The sequence below is a fragment of the Lontra canadensis genome, unplaced genomic scaffold (genome assembly GCF_010015895.1).
Source record: "Lontra canadensis isolate GAN:19392208 unplaced genomic scaffold, GSC_riverotter_1.0 scaffold87, whole genome shotgun sequence".
NCBI classification, from domain to species: domain Eukaryota; kingdom Metazoa; phylum Chordata; class Mammalia; order Carnivora; family Mustelidae; genus Lontra; species Lontra canadensis.
Genome location: NW_022631081.1, coordinates 6,248,735 through 6,266,122, shown reverse-complemented (window position 1 = coordinate 6,266,122; position 17,388 = coordinate 6,248,735). Strand labels below are relative to the sequence as shown.

The following is a 17,388-nucleotide window of genomic DNA, read 5'->3' as shown; positions in this document are numbered from 1 at the left end:
CACTCATCATCATTCTCTCAAAACAAGTGCCTGTGCTTTTCCCTCATAAACCGGTACTCCCTGCTTAAAATCGGGAGCACACCTGATTTCTCTCCACTCAGTGTCCCCCAGATGACTGTCCCTAATTCCCCAAAGAGAAGTGTCTTTTTTTTTTTCCATTTTTTCCCAGCACCCACTGCTTGACTGACACAATGATGTACCAAGGCAAAGGCCATGTTAGGCTATTTATACATTGGCAGGTAATGACAAACATCAGAGGAAATGTTAAAATGCCAAACTCCACTTCACCTTAAATTCAGAATCCTGAAATTGATGTGTTTCCAATCAGTCTGTTTGGAAAATTTCTTTCCAAAGAACCAGCCCCGGATGTCGGAAATAAAATATCTATTTCAACAGAACATCAGAAATCCATCCACGGTCCTCCATCGTAGTCTATAAGGTACTCTAAATAGCTATACTTGTCTTCACACCACCACCACCACCAAAACCCTCGCCAAGTCGTAAACTTTGTTATTGTTACCTGACATTTAATTGTTACCTGACATTTGCCAAAGTGACAGAGATTACTTGATATTATTCAAAACTTAACTTCTTAAAAGTACATAAAACTATTTAAAAAGTACTTAAAAAGTACATCAAATCATTAAGAAAGTTTTCCAAAACTCTGCCAGAAAAGTGATCTATTTAGATATAAACTGGATAAAATGGTGTAACTGCGTTACCTGAAGCAGCATGACGACTGTATTGTCATGTGTAAATATACGCTGTTACTTGGGTTTTTTTTTTTCTCTTCCTCTGATCGTATTATGTTGCAGAAGTCATTTTTATTAATTTATTTATTTTATAAGGATTTTACTCACTTCTTTGCCAGAGAGAGCTCACAAGTAGGCAGAGCGGCAGGCAGAGGTAGAGGGAGAAGCAGGCTCTCCTGCCCTGAGCAGGGAGCTCGACTTGGGTTGGATCTCAGGGCCTGGACCTGAGGCGAAAGCAACTGCTTAAGTGACTGAGAAACCCAGGTGCCCCAGGAAGAAACTATTCTAAAGTAATCACTTTATATTTGCTGCCTGCAAATGCCTATATCCCCTGGGTTTTTGCCAAGGAGTTCTGAATTTTCACTTTCCAAGAGACCACACAGCAGTGGCCAGTCCCGCAGGGACTTACAATGGATGTGGCTCCCTGCTTGCCAAGCACCAGGGAGTGCATGGACAAGGGGTGAAACCAGCAGAGAGGTTTGGGGTCCAAACACTCCAGAGTGCACAGACTGACCTCGGCAGCCAAGAGGGTCCTGCCCAGCTGTCACCTGCCTCATCCTCTGTGTCCATGTAAGGACACCACATATGCATGCCATGTATTAATGCCCCGGAGGCGCCATCCAGTGGTGGAGACGACCCACTGTCCACTGTCCACTGTCTGCAGTGCAGGCAGTCTGCACTGCAGGGAGGGCACAGAGAGGACGACCCTCCCTGCAGAATGGAAATTGAGGGTGGGTGGCAGGGAAGAGGGAGGTCAATGCACTAAGGGCCTTTCAAATGAGACACGCAGGGGGAATCCAGTGTTTTCAAAGAGTATCTCTCTGTCCCCTGCAGAAAGGGCACCTTGGGATCCAAACTGATGCAACTCACTGAAAAATGACGGACGTATGTTTGCATCCTTAGCTTGTGGCTCAGGCAGTCCGCCCCACAGACGATACTATAACTGTCACCCTTGGCTCCAAGCGGCTCCTGAAAGGAACAAAGGGCCTTCCTGGGGAGGGGGACCCCGCAGGTGGCACTTTTTTTTTTTTTTACATATTTTACTTATTCAACACAGCAGGCATGACTTGGGTGAGGGGCAGAGGAAGAAGCACTCCCCCCTGAGCAGGGAGCCTGATGCTAGGTTTGATCCCTGGACTCCAAGAGCAGGACCTGAGCTGATGGCCAAATACTTAACCCACTGAGCCGCCCAAGATTTCATAGAGCGACTTTGTGAAACAGTGTCTTATATATAGGATTTTACAGAGTAGAGGATGTAAAATGAAAATTTAAGTCTCCTATGTGCCCTCAGGAGTATCTTCTTTTAATGAAAATAAATGTAGTTAGTTAACTTACAGTGCAGATTGGGTTCTGCAGTAGAATTCAGTGATTCATTACTTATATCCACCACTCAGAGCTGATCACAAGTGCCTTCTTCAATGCCCATCATCCATCTACCCCCTCCGCAACCCACTTCCCTCCATTACCCCACAGTGTGCCAGGATGCCTTCCCTCTGAGAGTTCTATCATGACCCATCGCCATGTGACCTGATGACACACACCCTTCCTTCCGTTTCAACTGTCACTCTGTGAGCCAAGCCCCTTGCAGTTTGGTGAACAGGTGTAAAGGTCCCCACGATGGGAAATCTCAACTGCTGTAATATGGGTATGTTCCTATCGATTTTCTCAATTCTCTTCTCTCAAGTTGAGTGCCTCACTTTTACAGGCACTGGGTTCTTTTCTTTGGCTTTTCATTTCCACCCTCTGATTTCTCCTCCTGGTTAGATGCACGTATTTGTTAGTTTTTCTGTGTTACTTCATTTTGATTTCTTGGTGAAGCTGCCTTCCATAAGTAGCTTCTACATTCAGAAAACCGTACTATTTCTGAATGCCAAATTCAGACATAATCATACAGTGAACACACACAGGTCATATGCTATATTGTTGTCCCTGAATCAGGAGAATCTTGTTGTGAGCCAGGCAGCCCATTTGAGGGGAAGGAACTGCTGGTCAACTCTTCTCAATGGAGATGACAAAATCGGAGGGGAACGGTCAGCAGTCAAAATGCAGCTGTTTCTAGAAGGAGAGACACGGGAAGATATCGGGGTGTTTTCATGGGTTGATGTGGAGGGTTGCACTGGCCGTCTGCACGATGCCTGGGAGTGGATGGGAATGGGCTGTGCCACCGGGTAGGTGGAAAGAACACTGAGCAGCTGCACGGTGGACTGTGTTGGTCTCAAAGATACTGCGGGGTTGGGTTCTGAAGGCCAGGCCTATGGAGGGAGACAGGAGACTGTCTCCTACACCTACAGTCTCCAGAGGGGATCAAGAGACCTGAGAATAGAGAGGGGATGTTGGGGTGGAACGAGAGAGCAGGGAGGAACACACCCAAGCCAGGGTGGCCTCACTTCCATCCAGGCTCCTCAGAACACTCCTCAGATCAAGAGTAGGGCATCCAGCATCATACATTTACTTCCTGAAACCAACCATCCCCAGCCCAGATGGCCACTTCCATGTTAATTCTTACCATGAACTGCTCCTTGGGATTGGCCAGCTGAAGGCAAGTGAATTCTCGGCGGGGTCATAGTGTGACAGTTGGGAGTGGAATGGCCTAGAGTTTGAATCAGCTTGGGGAACAAGCAGAACACCAGGAGCGGGGAGGGGGGCGGTGTTTCAACTGGCTTTCACGAAGGCCGTGGGTGACTATGCTGACCTTGCAAAGAGGTGGGGGAACGTGGCCAATGCTACATGTTCCTGGTCCTTCACTAGGGCTCCATTTGGAAAAAACGTCTCATATTTTATGTCAGGGTCCCAAACACAGAGGTGAGTGAGGACTGAGTCTGGTCTCGTGGCAAAGACACCTCCTGCAGGGCACCCGCTCTCCTCTACGGAAACACTGGCACGGGGGATTGGAGACTGTGAGTGCAGCTCTTGGTTCAGGGGTTCAGGACATTTTCCAAGGGGCCCTGGGTTGGGGTCAGGGGCTTGGGGATCTCCATCCACAGGGAAACAATGACATTCCTGTCCCAGATCCATCACTCATCAGGGTGGCAACTCTGGAAAGTCCCTTCACCACCCTACATTTCAGTGCCCTCCACTGTCCACTGTGGCTTCCAACCCGTTTCCACTCCCATCAGTGCTGCTGTGGGGAGGACAGGAGAAAGGAACACCGATTCTCTGTTGGCTGTAAAGCATAATTCTCATGTGAAGGATAAAGAGGGGGCTTCCATCCTCCCATGCAGTGGAGCCATCCCAAATCTCATGTCTGGATTCACCCACAGCCAACCGTCTAGCTGATCCAGTAGGCAATCCATTCCTCAACACCTACAGAGCAACTGGGAAGCATCCGTCCTTTCCTATGTCCAAGGCACTCCTTATAGTCAATCACTTGGGACACCATAACGGCACACTAATGTTTAGGCCGCAGGGCAGGGAAATGGGGCACAGAGGGCTCTCGGGAAAGCTCTCGGGTAGGTGTGGCTGCTAAATGGGATGTGAATCCAGGCCATCAGGCGTGCTCACTGTGCTTTGCTGTGTTTCTGTAATGTCTCTGCTAAATATAAGCAGTTGCCCACAAAACCTGTGGGTGTGGGAGGGGCGCGGAATTCAGAGCACACCACACAGGGACATCTTCCTAAGTCCGACCTGGAGGGAGGAATGCCTGCTGGGCAGGTGGTGCGTGGGGGAGGAGACGGTTGGACTAGAAGTAAAGAATGTTGAATCCCCCTACGGTCTTCTGACAACAAGATGCCGACACTGCTATTTCTATGCGTCTCCCAGGAATCTGTGTGGAGCATCCCCCTGAAGTGGAGCATCCCTCTGAGGATGTGGAGCCACCCACAACCACACCGGCCCCTCCACCACCACCCAAGAAGAAAGTCCGGTTCTCCCTCCAGGATCAGGTCTACCTCATCGGGGACACCGAGGAAGGTACCTTTGATACTGACTCATTACGTTGATTGCAGAAGAATTCTTCCATTCAGTAACACAGACATAACCGAAGGCTTTAAAACTGCTGAGACATATTTTCCTATGATTTCACTGGTAGCAGTTTCTCTCTATGATGTCCGTCACCATTAAGTCCAAAAGTCAGGATGAAATTCTCATTCAAACTGGATCCAAGGGGCAGGAAAAGTGTCCACTAGCTGAAGGGATGGATCTTAACTCTTTTTGGAACACAGGTCCATGTGTGTCTCTCCAGGAAACATGGTCCTTAGATGCGTAGGAAGGAAGGGACTATGTTTTCCACCAGTAATGCTGAACATAAAAATGGAACAGAATACTACAGGAGGTTTCACTATCTCCCCTCTCCACTTCCGCCCATTAGCCACATCTTACATGGATATGCTACGTACCTTAAAAGGAACAAAGCAACCTCACAACATTTGGGAAACTAAAGTACCCAGTACGTTTCTTGTGTTTACCATTCTACAAATTGGGCAAATACATTCTGGGATGTCTTCCCATTCTGGAAACAGACAGAAATCTGTGCACCAATGTCTAAGACAGCTGGATTCCCAACAGCCATAGACAGGCACAGTCCCCAAATCCATCATGGGATGAGAAGACACTTTAAATGGCATACATACACACCATGGAGTGCTATTCAGCCATAAGAAGAAACAGGTTTTCAATGTTTTAGGAAATAGACGGACCTTGAAAACCTAACACACGTTTTGAAAGCAAGCTCACAAGGAAAGACGTACATTACATGATCCCAGGCTTTGAGGACCCTAGAGTAGGGACATTCGTAGACCCAGAAAGTGGAAAGTACGGTGCAGGGAGGAAAGGGGAAGGGCCGGTCATGTCGTCATGGGTACAGAGCTTACAGGAGATAGGCTGGCAATGTTCTCACTGTAGATGGGAGTGCTGTCTACAAAGCATCAGGGATGTGAGCAGTGTCACTGTACGTACACATGCTAATGAATACAACCGTCGATATTACTTAGATTCCAATCACTGAAAAACCCAAAACTCCAAGGCAACAGAGGACAGATAGGTCACAGCAGAGATGCAGGGAAGACCTCTGAATAGGCCCCATGACGAGGTGAAGAAGTGGCAAGCTGGCTTGGCTTCACAGTGGGCAGGAGGGCTCAGGGGACTGCGTCCTGAAACCCAGTGCGCCTTGAGTGTTTTTCCCAGACTGACGCTGATGAGCTCCCACTGATGACATCCCCTCCATTTGAAAGCCAAAACCCTGTTTCCCTTTTCCATCCTGCTCCCCTCCTCTGTGTTTCTATGTACACCAAGGACATTGGCCCAGCAGCAGGTCGGGCCTTGCTTCATCACTTTTCACATCCATTCACTCTGGCCCCGCATCCACATCAAGCAGAACTCCCCGGGTCATTCCTGAGTAGCGCAGCCAATGTCCTGACAGCTCCTCTGTGTTCTCCTAGACCCTGTGGAGGGCCACTCCAATGACCTTCCTAGGGACAGGACAGAGGAAGGCACCCCAACTCGCCCTGAGGTAAGCTCGCCTCTCTTTCTCAGAGACAGAAATGTTCCTTCCGTGACTATTTCTATCAATGGAGGATGAAAATCTGGCACTTTACCTCCCAGGGGAGGGGGTAAGCGGTCTGCCCCCGTGGAGGAATGCTGGGTCAAACCTCTTATGGACAGTGGACCCAAAAAGGGTGATGACATGGGACAGCCTCAGTTACAAACTCGATGGGATCAAACACCTTCTTCAGCAGAAAAAGTTTCTCCTTGAAAAAGAATGTTCTATCTGTTGATCAGAATGGACTTCAGAGATCTGCCACAAAAAGCTCCAGCATCATTCAAAGTGTCCTCTTTAACTCGGGGGGGTAGGGAAATGGACTCAACCACGGTACCTCATCCAATTAATTGCCTGACATCCTCCCCAAACAATAGAGCTGGCCCAACAGCGTACAAGATGCTGGGATCCTCACTGTGTTTGCTTTTCCCCAATCACAGGTAGACGCTGGGAGGAACAACAACTGTACGTATTTAAGAGTATTGGGTTTGGGGAGGAAATTTAGAGTACAAAGAAGTCTGCCCCCAGATTCTGGGTTCCAACAAAGAAGGGGGATTGGGGGATACTGACCAAGACTGTCCAGTAAGGCACAGTAACCACGTTGTACAGAGCCTGGGAACCAGTACATACAGAAGGGGTGATTTGTGTGCATGTGGGATGAAGGCCCTGTGTGCGTGGGTGGGTGCATCTGTGTGTGTGTGTGTCTATGCGTTATGCTTGTGAACACAAATGTGTGCTTTTCTCAGGAGGTCTTTCTCACACTTCCATCACAATGAAAGTGTCACCCTTCCAAAACACTCTCATCACCCTGGCACACGTAACATACTCATTCCCCTGCTCACCACAGCTGTACCTGGAGGATGTTTCCGTTTGCTTTTCTGAGACGGGCATGGTGTGGAGATGAATGACCCAAACCCTTGACCTCTTACTTGGAAAGCCAAGATTTGAACACATGTTTCAATCTGAAAGTTGCTCTGGCCTACACACCTGTGTTAGTCCCTCAGCCAGGGCGTCATGATGTACCATAGGTGCTAGCTAGTAAAGTGGCACCAGCATCTGTGCACACAGCCAAAAACCTAGATTCTATGAAGGTCCCCAACAAGACCCAACATGACACAGTGGCCTCCAAGGTCACAGAAGCCGGGGCAAGTATAGAAGTCCATGTTAAAGATTACAGCCTGGTCCCTGGAGTCAAGTGCACAGAGAAAAGCCACATCCTCGTGCTCAAGCCCATAATGCTGGAAAGGGTGTGGACCCATTGAGGACAGACCAGGGCAACATCAGTCATAGCTGGTCTCAATGTGTACACACGACCAATGGCAGAAAAGCATCACAGAGGGAATTCAGTGTACTTGGTAAGATTTCCATAAGCCTCAGGAAGGTTCAAATTCTCTAAGCACACACTCAGACACCACCGGCAAATAGGAAATCAAGGTCAAGTTTGGTGGGAAGCTTTGGACTCAACACCCCCATGGCAAATCTCCTGCAAAGCCGGCTTAGAGAGTGTCAGCACATACTCCCAAGACTCCTCTGTGTAAGGAACTTCCTACTGGTCAGAACACCTGGGAGGGTTTGGACAGCCACCATCTTCATGGGAAACACACACGGTACAGCTCTAGAACAGCGGAAGGAATATATTAAACTCATCGACGGTGCCGGCTTTTAACATAAGCTGCGATGTCAGTGTTCTCGAGTGTTGTACATGGGATTTTCTAAAGACAAATGATGAGTGAAGAAAACTACTAGGCTTCTTTTCTCAGGGTTGAATTCAGTTGGCAAGAAAGGCTGCTTTTTATCCTGTGCAAAATCTTACAAAAACATGATGCATATAGTCACACTATATGGAGATCTTGGGCCCAGAACTGATTTCCAAAGAAGCAGCGTGTGACAGCTTAGTGGCACGTCAGTCAGGAGAGGTTATGGGACTTGGTCCTCACACAGAAGCCAGGTTAGGGTTCACACGTATTGGACTATTTGTCTTTAATCAGGCTCGCTTTGTCTACAAAGACAAAAACCCTCTTCTCATTTCCTTCCTGCTCCTCCCCCATCCCTTCCTCTGTGCACCAAGAAGGCACAACAGCAGTGAGGTCCGGACCTCCAAAGCACCCACACACACACACTTGCCTCCTGTCTTCATCCATCCAAACTCCCTGCCTACTTTCTGAGCAGCCACACCAGTGTCCTCACAATGGCTCTGTATCCTCCTAGCTCCCCCCAAGGACCTGATGGAAGAGCTACCCATTTTGATGGCAGAGGAAGAAACTCCAACTCTCCCTCAGGTAAACTCATTTTTCTTCAAGATTTTATTTATTTGAAAGAGAGAAAGAGAGAGAGACAGAGAGCACATGAGAGCACAAGCAGGGGGAGTAGCAGAGGGAGAGGAAGCAGCAGGCTCCCCTTTCGAGCAGGGTGCCCAATGTGGGGCTCCATCCCAGGACCCTAGGATCAGGTCCTGAGCTGACAGCAGAAGCTTCAATGTCTGAGTCGCTCAGTCACCTCGCTAAAGTCATTTTGTGCTTCAGAGGGACAACAAGTGTTTGATTTCTCTTTCCATGAACATCTGAGCACGTACATGCCAGAGGGTAGAGACAACTTCCTCGGTGCTGAGAGCCTGCAGTTCGTTTATACCACTAATGGACACCATATTTAGAGGGGCACTGAGAAAACGCCACCACCATTAGTTAGGCAATGGATGGTCATGAGCATTTTCTGGGACATAATATTGTCTATGGAAAATACCTTTGTAATTAGCTGCTGAAGAAAATGGACTTGGGAGATTTGACATTCCAAGCTGGAGCCTTTTCTGGAGGTGATTTTCTCCTTCTTTGGATCATAAACTCAATGACTGCATCCCATCTAGCTTGCATACGACACCAAAGGCACAGACATGGGTGCACATGGTGTGCACAGGGTGACATGATCCTCACTGGTTTCCGTTTCTCCAACTGCAGGAGGCGGCATCCGGAAATGGCGCACATATGTATTCGCACATCAGTCACTTTTTGGGGACAAATCTAGCTGAAGAACAAGGTAGGGCTTTCTCTCCTCCTTTGGTCTGGACAGCTTCCCCAATTCTGAGTTCCTGCTGGGAACGGAGGCTGGGGTGGACTGAACAAACGGAGTGTCCTGTAACAAACTAGGACCCTGTGCTACAGTCCCTGCAAACAAGTAGGTCATCAAGGTGGTGTGCTTGGTGCATCTGAGGGTTGGGGCTTGTTTTTGTGTGGGTCGATGTGGCGGGACTGAGCATGTAGGTGTGTTGAAATGCATGCGTTTCATCAGAAGACATCTCCCACTTAATGGAGTTCATTGCACGGGTCAAAGTTTCAAAGCCAAACTTCCTTCATCCCCGCTGTGCACACCCCCTAGGACACCACATTCCTCGCTGACCACAGCTACACCTGGAGGGTTGCTTAGGATTCCCTTTCCTCAGACAGGGATGGGGAGAAAGGAAGGGGCCCACATCTGTCCTAGTTGGGGACATTTCTGACATGGTCAAAACACAAAAGAATCAGGAAGCTAGTTCAGTCTACCAAAACATCAACAGCAGCCTTAAAAAAATGCTCACATCTTGAATGCAGAGTGAAGGCTCAATGGCAAATGGCAACTGCCAGGAAAGCTTCATTAGCTTGGTGCCCGATCAAACTTCCTGACAATCTGCTACATGGCCAGGTTAGAGAGTGCCCTTCTCTTGCCTGGCCTCAGCTCTCTAATGAACTTACCTGCTTCTGGTGGGGTAAGGGGTCCTGGGAAATTGGGTCTCACTGACTCGAAGGACACACCCACATGCCACAGGAAAGGAAGACTGGGAAGAATCAGCACTTTGTGGATGGGGTCTCTTGGAATGCACCGATGCCAGTAGGTTGAAATCCAGTGTCTCTGGTTTTCCTTATCATGAATGACTCGGGAACAAATATAAAACCCTATGGTAGTTGTGCTAGCATTGAGTGCAACCCAGTAAACCAGTGTTCTTCTGAAGAAATACAATCTTCTATAAGAGGCGAGAGATAATAGGCAGGAGTGGCATAGGTTGAACCTGATAAAGAAACGGTCTTGACGATGACCATGACACAGTTGGTGGTTTGAGGAACTTGCCTGTCAGTAAAACGTAGTGTGCATATTAGGGTTTACCCTCCTTCACACTGAACATGTCACCCTGATTCAATTCCCTGTGGCTAAAGTTCAGAGTCAATGTTTCTCTTTCCATTCCTGCTCCTTCCCCTGACCTTTCTTGATGCAGCAGCAGCTTTCTCAGTCCATACCCATTTAACCCAACATCTCCATACACTCCTGTGCATGCCCACCCCAAGCTAAACTCCCTGAGCTCCTCCTGCCGAGCCCCACCAGTGTACTGAACATTTCTGTGTCTCTCTCCCTAGCTTCACTGGATGGACAGGTGGGTGAACGTTCCACAGGAACTACAGAGGAAGACGCCCCATTTTCCACCATGGTGGTACGCTGGCCTTTCTTTGTAGGAGATACAAAATTCTTTTGACTTTTTAAATCAAAGTCACATACAAAAGTCTCAGCACACACAATTTACAGGGTAGGGAGAAGTTTTAGTGAGAATCTGTTACCAAAATGCTACCTAATCCCAAAGACATCGCAGGGAGGCGGGGACAACCACAGCAGGATCACCTACAATCTGCAGGGCAGTGAGCTTTGGTACAGGTAGCAGCTATTCCTCCTTGCCACCTATTTTGTCCAGTGGGACCCGGAACGTGGAAGCTGTAGGAAGACTGGGCACATTTGTGCGTGACTCATTTTGCTCTCTTCACGCTTTGGGGTTCACGGGCCTCTATCATACTCCTCCATCTGGTTTTCTCCCATCCCCCAGGGAACAAAAGAGCCATGCAAACAGGACAAAGCATGATTTGATGTTCATATACTGTTTTCTTTTCTGAAATCACAGGTGTCCCTCCTGGAGGAGGAGGGTGGTAAGTATTCTGTACTCTAGGATCACTTACTTGTTTGCAACAACCTGGAAAAGGGGAAAGGTGAGGCTTCCTCGCAGGCTCCATGATGAGAACCACCCTGATTCCAGGTACTGCGGGACTGAGAATAAGGGTCGTAGTAACAGAAAGGTATTTTCTGGGGAACGACCCGGGGCCTCATGGCCCTGTCCCCAGAAACTACTCTGCTGCCCTTAGGTGGTGCAGGTTTGGGTGCAGGGAGTAGGTGTGCCTTTGAGATGGACTATTTCACAGCTACTCCATGCCCTATAGCTCCAATAGGAGGCAGAGTTTCTATTCACTTCCCTGCTCCTCTCCAGGACCTTTCTTCCTCCATCAAAGAAGGGCCAACTGCAGCTCAGTCCATACTGATTAGCTCCCCACCTCCACAAACTCGTCCACATGTGCACGCCAAGCAAAGCTCCCTGTGTGATGCCCGAAGAGCCCCATCCGTGTCCCGACACTCTCTGTGTGTATCTACCTAGATCCCCTGGCTAGCCTGTATGATGGCCTTGCCATGAACAGCATAGAGGGAGAGGCCCCATTTTTCACCAAGGTGGTAAGTTAGCCTTCCTTCATGTGAGGCACAGCATCCTTTGTTTCTCTTATAATCGAAATCAGATCCAAACACTTCAGCACGTACAATATACCTGGTGGGGAGATTATTGAGTGAGAGTCTGTTTCCCATGGATACCCGATTCCAAAGACACTGCAGGAGGAAACAGCAGGTTCAGTTACAGCCCACAGGTTAGTGAGGTTTTTCATGGGTACTGCTTACACCACCCTGCCAACTGTTTTGTCAAATGGACCAAGGGCATGCAACCTCTAGGTAGATTCCATGTCCTGCCCATCACCAAGAAAACAAAAAAGCTGTGAACGCAGGACTAGGCATGATTTGATGTTCATAATGTTTTCTTTTCTGAAATCACAGGTGGCCCTGCTGGAAAGGGAGAGTGGTAAGTATGCTGTACTCTAGAGTCACTCACTGGTTTGGAGCAACCTGGACAATGGGCAAGCTGGGGCTTCCTTGCAGGCTCCATCTTGAGAGCCAGAATCCAGATCCTGCTGCGATGAGACTAAGGGTCATGTACCGGACCATGAGGCCTCATGACCCTGTCCCTGGAAGCTACTGTGCTGTTCTTAGGCATTGTAGGATTGGGTGCTAGGCAGGAGGTGTGTTTACATGGGAATCCATGTGCTGTGATTCTCAGGGTTGATGCGTGTGTCAGTTGGGTGAGTGGTGTGTTCTCGTACGTGTTTGTTCCCTTCAACATGGCGATTAATGGTGTCCACTTTCTCAAGGAAGTTTCCCATCACCATGACGTCATGAATGTCCATGCATGTGAAAACTCTTCAACACCTACAATTTAAATAGGTGTTCTTTCCTTGCAAATACACATCAATTCCCCTAGAAAACAAATCCTGTCACTAACTAGGATGGAGAAAACTGTGCCCCAAAGACACAAGTGTGTCTTTTCCAATCCCTGCTACTGAGTCAGTGTCCATGAGTGTCTCACGTCATGGTACGTCTCGGGCATGAATGGTCACAATATCTCACTCTTGCCACTTCACTCACACACACATCCTGCATCAGAGGCCCCACGATGCATCTTCCCAACCTCATTGGAAGCACTGTGTGCTGAGACAGACTCCTTCCTTCTGCAGGAGGCTTCTGGTGCAGCCTCGTGCAACAGCCCATTCGGGGAGGATCCTGACAAAGGAGCAGTGGCCAGGAACAGCTGGGGCCAATTTACTCCACGTTTCTCCATGGAGATCTACCATTTCCGTTCAGATATTGTGTCTAAGAATTAAACCAGCCTTCTCCCGTGGGAAATCACACACCCACCACTGGTCCTAGAGCTTGGGCTCTCTGAGGTGGGCCCAAAAGATGTCCTGCCAAAGGAGAAATGAAGTCTTCTTCAGGGACTGAGAATCACCGTGGGGACCTGGGCCTTCTCCATGCGGGAACAAAGGGTGCTCTGTGCATTGTAAGGTGGCGAAAGAGAACCTCCAACCTCAACAAGTGTGTAAGGACAATCACCACACATTTCCCTGGCCATCTGTCCATGCAAGAGGGCCTTGTTTTATTTGGAAGATTTGGGCCAGTAGACAAGTCAAGGTAGTTCAGTGCCTGGGAATGGAAACAGAGCCAAATTAAGGTTTCAGGGTTCTTTTGCAGCAAACAAGACTTTCTCTCATGAGAAACATGTATTTGAACAGAATCTGATTTTTCGACATCTATTTTCCTCACTCTCATGTGTGGGATCCACGGGAGTACCTTTTGCTGCTCTCTGAGGATACTCAACAGGCTTTTCCAGGGTAGTTGCACCATTCTGCATTCCACTAATTGCATACAAAGTCTCAAATTTTCTGCATCCTTCCAACATGGGTTTTGGGTCTGAATTCCTGGTTTGGGCCCTACCCTAAACAGACCACGGCCTTCTGATTTGCATTGCCCTCACGATGCCTTATGTTGAGCATCTTTTCATACGTCTGTTTGGCCAGTCATTTGTTTCCTTTGAAGCACAGTCTATTCAAGTCTTTTTCTCGATTTTTTCATTTGGTGAAATCCCGTTCTTCTTATTTTTGTTTTGTTTTTTGTTTTTCCTTTTTGTCAGTGAGCACGCCTTTTCTGAAATAAGGATTGCAAATGGTGTCTCCAATATGTGGGCTGCCTTTTCATTCTGTTCACTGTTTCAGAAGACGATGCTTTTTCTAGTCGGCCGTCTGTTCAAGCATCGTGATGCCAACATGAACACATTTATTCAGGCATCTCTATTTCGCTCCCACGTGCCTCTGCCTATTATTATGCCAGCACCATCCTGTTGGCTCAGGGGAGTGATCCAAGGTTTTTGAAGGTCAGCTTCTAGGGACCCACAACCTACTTCTTCATATTCAGAAACATTTTGTCTCGTTGTGTTCCTCTGCTATCTACTTTAGCACTTTCTCTGTTTTGAGAATATCACACATTGTGCTTTTTGGTGACCCACCACCTACTTCTTCATATTCAGAAACGTTTTGTCTCGTTGTGTTCCTTTGTGGTTCCATATCTACTTTAGCACTTTCTCTGTTTTGAGAGCATCATCACATTGTGCTTTTTGGTCAGTGCTGCACTGAATCTATTCTCCATTTATTCTAGGAACTGGGGGTTCACCTTAATCTCTTAGGGTCCAAAGGCCTCTAACAGTGCCTGGTGGGTGTGCGTGAGTCTGGGAACATCTTACGTATCAATGTTCCTGTCAGGCCAGCCACTAATGCCTGAGAAATACACGGGAGAATGGGGCTTGTCTCTCGCTCCTGGTTGGCTTCTAGTGCTGAGGTAACCAGGGAAAAGTCTGTCTACAATCCATTTTACACAGTTATTTATTATCTCCATGAACTACAAGAAAATCATCAAGAAAAAGAAAACATCCAGGTGCTCACTCCCACCAGCCACATGTCAAGAGTCCCGTAACGACTGGAATTTTAGACTGTTGCACTGGGAGGGGAAAGCGGTCATGGGCATGTAGAACTGACACTGAGGTGACTGCTGCAGCATCCCGGTCTCATCAGAAGGGATGAAACTCCAATCCCTGTCTCCTCGAAGGGCTCTGACTCCACCAGCCCCATGAAATTCTGACAGCAGAGCAAAAATTTCAGGCAGATGCTGCATGGCCCATAGACATCTCAATGGAACTGGGATGAATGGGTGAGTCAGTGTCTCTAATAACAGCATTGCCTCTGTTTCAGTTCCTACAGATCTGCGTGTAGAGAGCAATCACGACTCCAGCAGCGAGGATGAAGTCTCTTCAGGTAGGGAAAAGCACACAGGAAGGGAACAGTGGTACAGGGCTCCTGGGAACATGTGGTTGCCCCTGCTGCTCTGGAGAATGAAGAAGGTGAAAGGGATGCGTTGGCAACAAGCATGATTTGTTCATTTCATAGTTTCTGAAGGAAAAAGAACAGACATTGTGTCCACAGGCCTTCAGGGTAGGCTGGGTTTGTAACCACCACTCTACTCCTTGGGTGGCTATGTTAAGGATCTTTCCCACAAACCTGCTCTTGCCTCCCTTTGCCACTGCCACATGTCAAAGTTGGTCTCTTTGCTCATGGCCTCTCGGGAACGGTGCACAAGAGATTCTGGATCGTTCTTGTCATGGGTCTAGACTTGGTCATGGTCATGACATGGAGGCCCCAACCACCCTCTCCTGTGCAACAGAACCAGGACACTACATTCTGGTGTGAGCCAGGAGATGGAAGACAGGTAAACTCTCTCCCTGATAACATCCACTACCAAACATTCCTGGTTCTGTCCAAGCTGCTGTACCTTCAAGGGGACTCCTTGAAGGAGCTGGAGAAGGTAAAGCGTACTTCCCCTGGCTTCACTACATAGGCTCCTGTGTCCCTTTGCTTCTGCCAGCCTTCACACCCCAGCAGAGTCTGATCTGTGGGCCTGTTTCCAAGGGAATGACGCCCCCATGCAGCTGCCCTGGAGACCCCCTGTCTCAGGCCAGGGTCCTCCAGGCCTGTGCGTAGGGGCTGCTGGAACTGCTTCACACATGCTGTCCCAGGTCCACTCGACCTCACACCAGCTGTTGTCTAGGCATAGCACAGAGCCTCTTGGGAGCAGGGCCAGGGAATCACGGCTCCTCTCACAAACCCACCTCTCCGGCACACAGCCCTGGCCATGCTCCCCACTCCCCAGTCATGTCCAAATGCAAACATTCCTCAGGCCTGCCCAAGGTCCTACACACACCCCTGTCCCGTCCATTCCCTGCAAGCCTCAGCAGGAGCACTGGCAGGAATCCTGTGTTTCAGTGACCACACCATTGGACATGTTCCAGGGCCGCACTGAACAGCTGAAGGCACCTGGAGAATTTCCTGTGCTCCCATCTCCATTCAACCTCTGTAACACTTCTGGAAACAGAGGGCGTAGTATTAGCCTGAAACATGTCTCTGGGAAGGTCATCTCAGGCACTGGGCAGACAAAGGCTATAGAGAGGTGGTTGGCCATCCAGGATATCTCCTCTCTTTCCTTGGTTGTCCCATCTTGGACAACAATATGACTGGTGGAGCCTGGCAGGGGGAAGGACATGGAGCATCACTAGGGGAGGAAGAGGAGGAAGGGGAGCAAGGAGGGAGAGGAACAAGGACGGAGGAAGGCAAAGTCCAGCATAGTCAGTCTTAGGGACAGTGACGGCCTCCAGGAGGGAAAGGATCAAACACAGACAGGCTTCCAGGTCTCGGAGAGAACTGGAGGTGGGAAAAGCAGGTGAGAAAGCAGAGACCCGCCTGCACCCTGCGGAGATCAAGCAACCAAGGCCAGGGAGGACTCAGAGCTGGGGCTCCATCCAACTAAGGGCAGAGCCCATCATCCCCAAAGCAGCAGGCCATAGGTCGTCAGCTCCACTAACTCCCCTTTGTCCTCTCTCACGGCCACCCCAGCATCATCACTGCTCTCTGCACTGGAGGACGATTCCGCAGAAGACGACGATTCCGATGGAAGGAGGCACACTGCGCCTGTAATTCATTTCCACCTCCATCTTTTGGGCTTCCTCTCTCATCTGTCCATAAGCCCCTCCTCCAAGCTCTTCCCCTTTCCCTGCTTTGATGAGGCCCACCCTGGGGGCCCTAGTCTCCTTCAGGCACTAAGGCTTTGCATCTGAACTACTGCATGAAATCCCTGTGCAGCCCTCCTCACCCCTTTCCTAGCATCACCCTGACCCCTCACCACTGAGTCTGGGAAGCAGCCCTTAACAGCAGAGCAGCAAGTAGGGCTGGGAAAGGCAGGGCACAGCTCACCCTGCTGGAGGGGCCTCAGGAAGAGAGGCTGGGCCTGGATGTCCCCACTTGGTTCTCTGCTGCCTGGGAGTCTGTGCTCATGCCCCATTCTGCTTACAGCTTTCAAGAAGCTTCCCTTCTATGGACTTGACAGAAACAACAAGGGAAGCAGAAGAGGAGAGGGACTTGGGAATGGGGTGAGTTGGGCAGGAAAAGGGGCAGGAAAACATGGACACATATTCTCCCTCGTTTCCCTGACTTCGTTGTGGGCACCTCGGGAAGCCACACAAAACCCAGGGTGCTACCCTAACCTCTGACCACAAAGAGGAGATGAGAGGAAGGTCACAGTCCCTGTAGGCACTAGGAAGCCCTGAGAACATCCCACGGGGAACCTCCCCCTGATCCGTGCAACTCCCTGTGGTGGTTGGGTGGTGTTGTCCAGGAGCTGCTG

At 49.2% G+C, this 17,388-nt stretch overlaps 1 pseudogene; it reads left to right on the top strand.

The window, feature by feature from the left end:
• The first annotated feature begins 2,369 nt into the window (after positions 1-2,369).
• Positions 2,370-17,388, top strand: part of LOC116882700 — a 121,534-nt pseudogene continuing 106,515 nt past the window's right edge.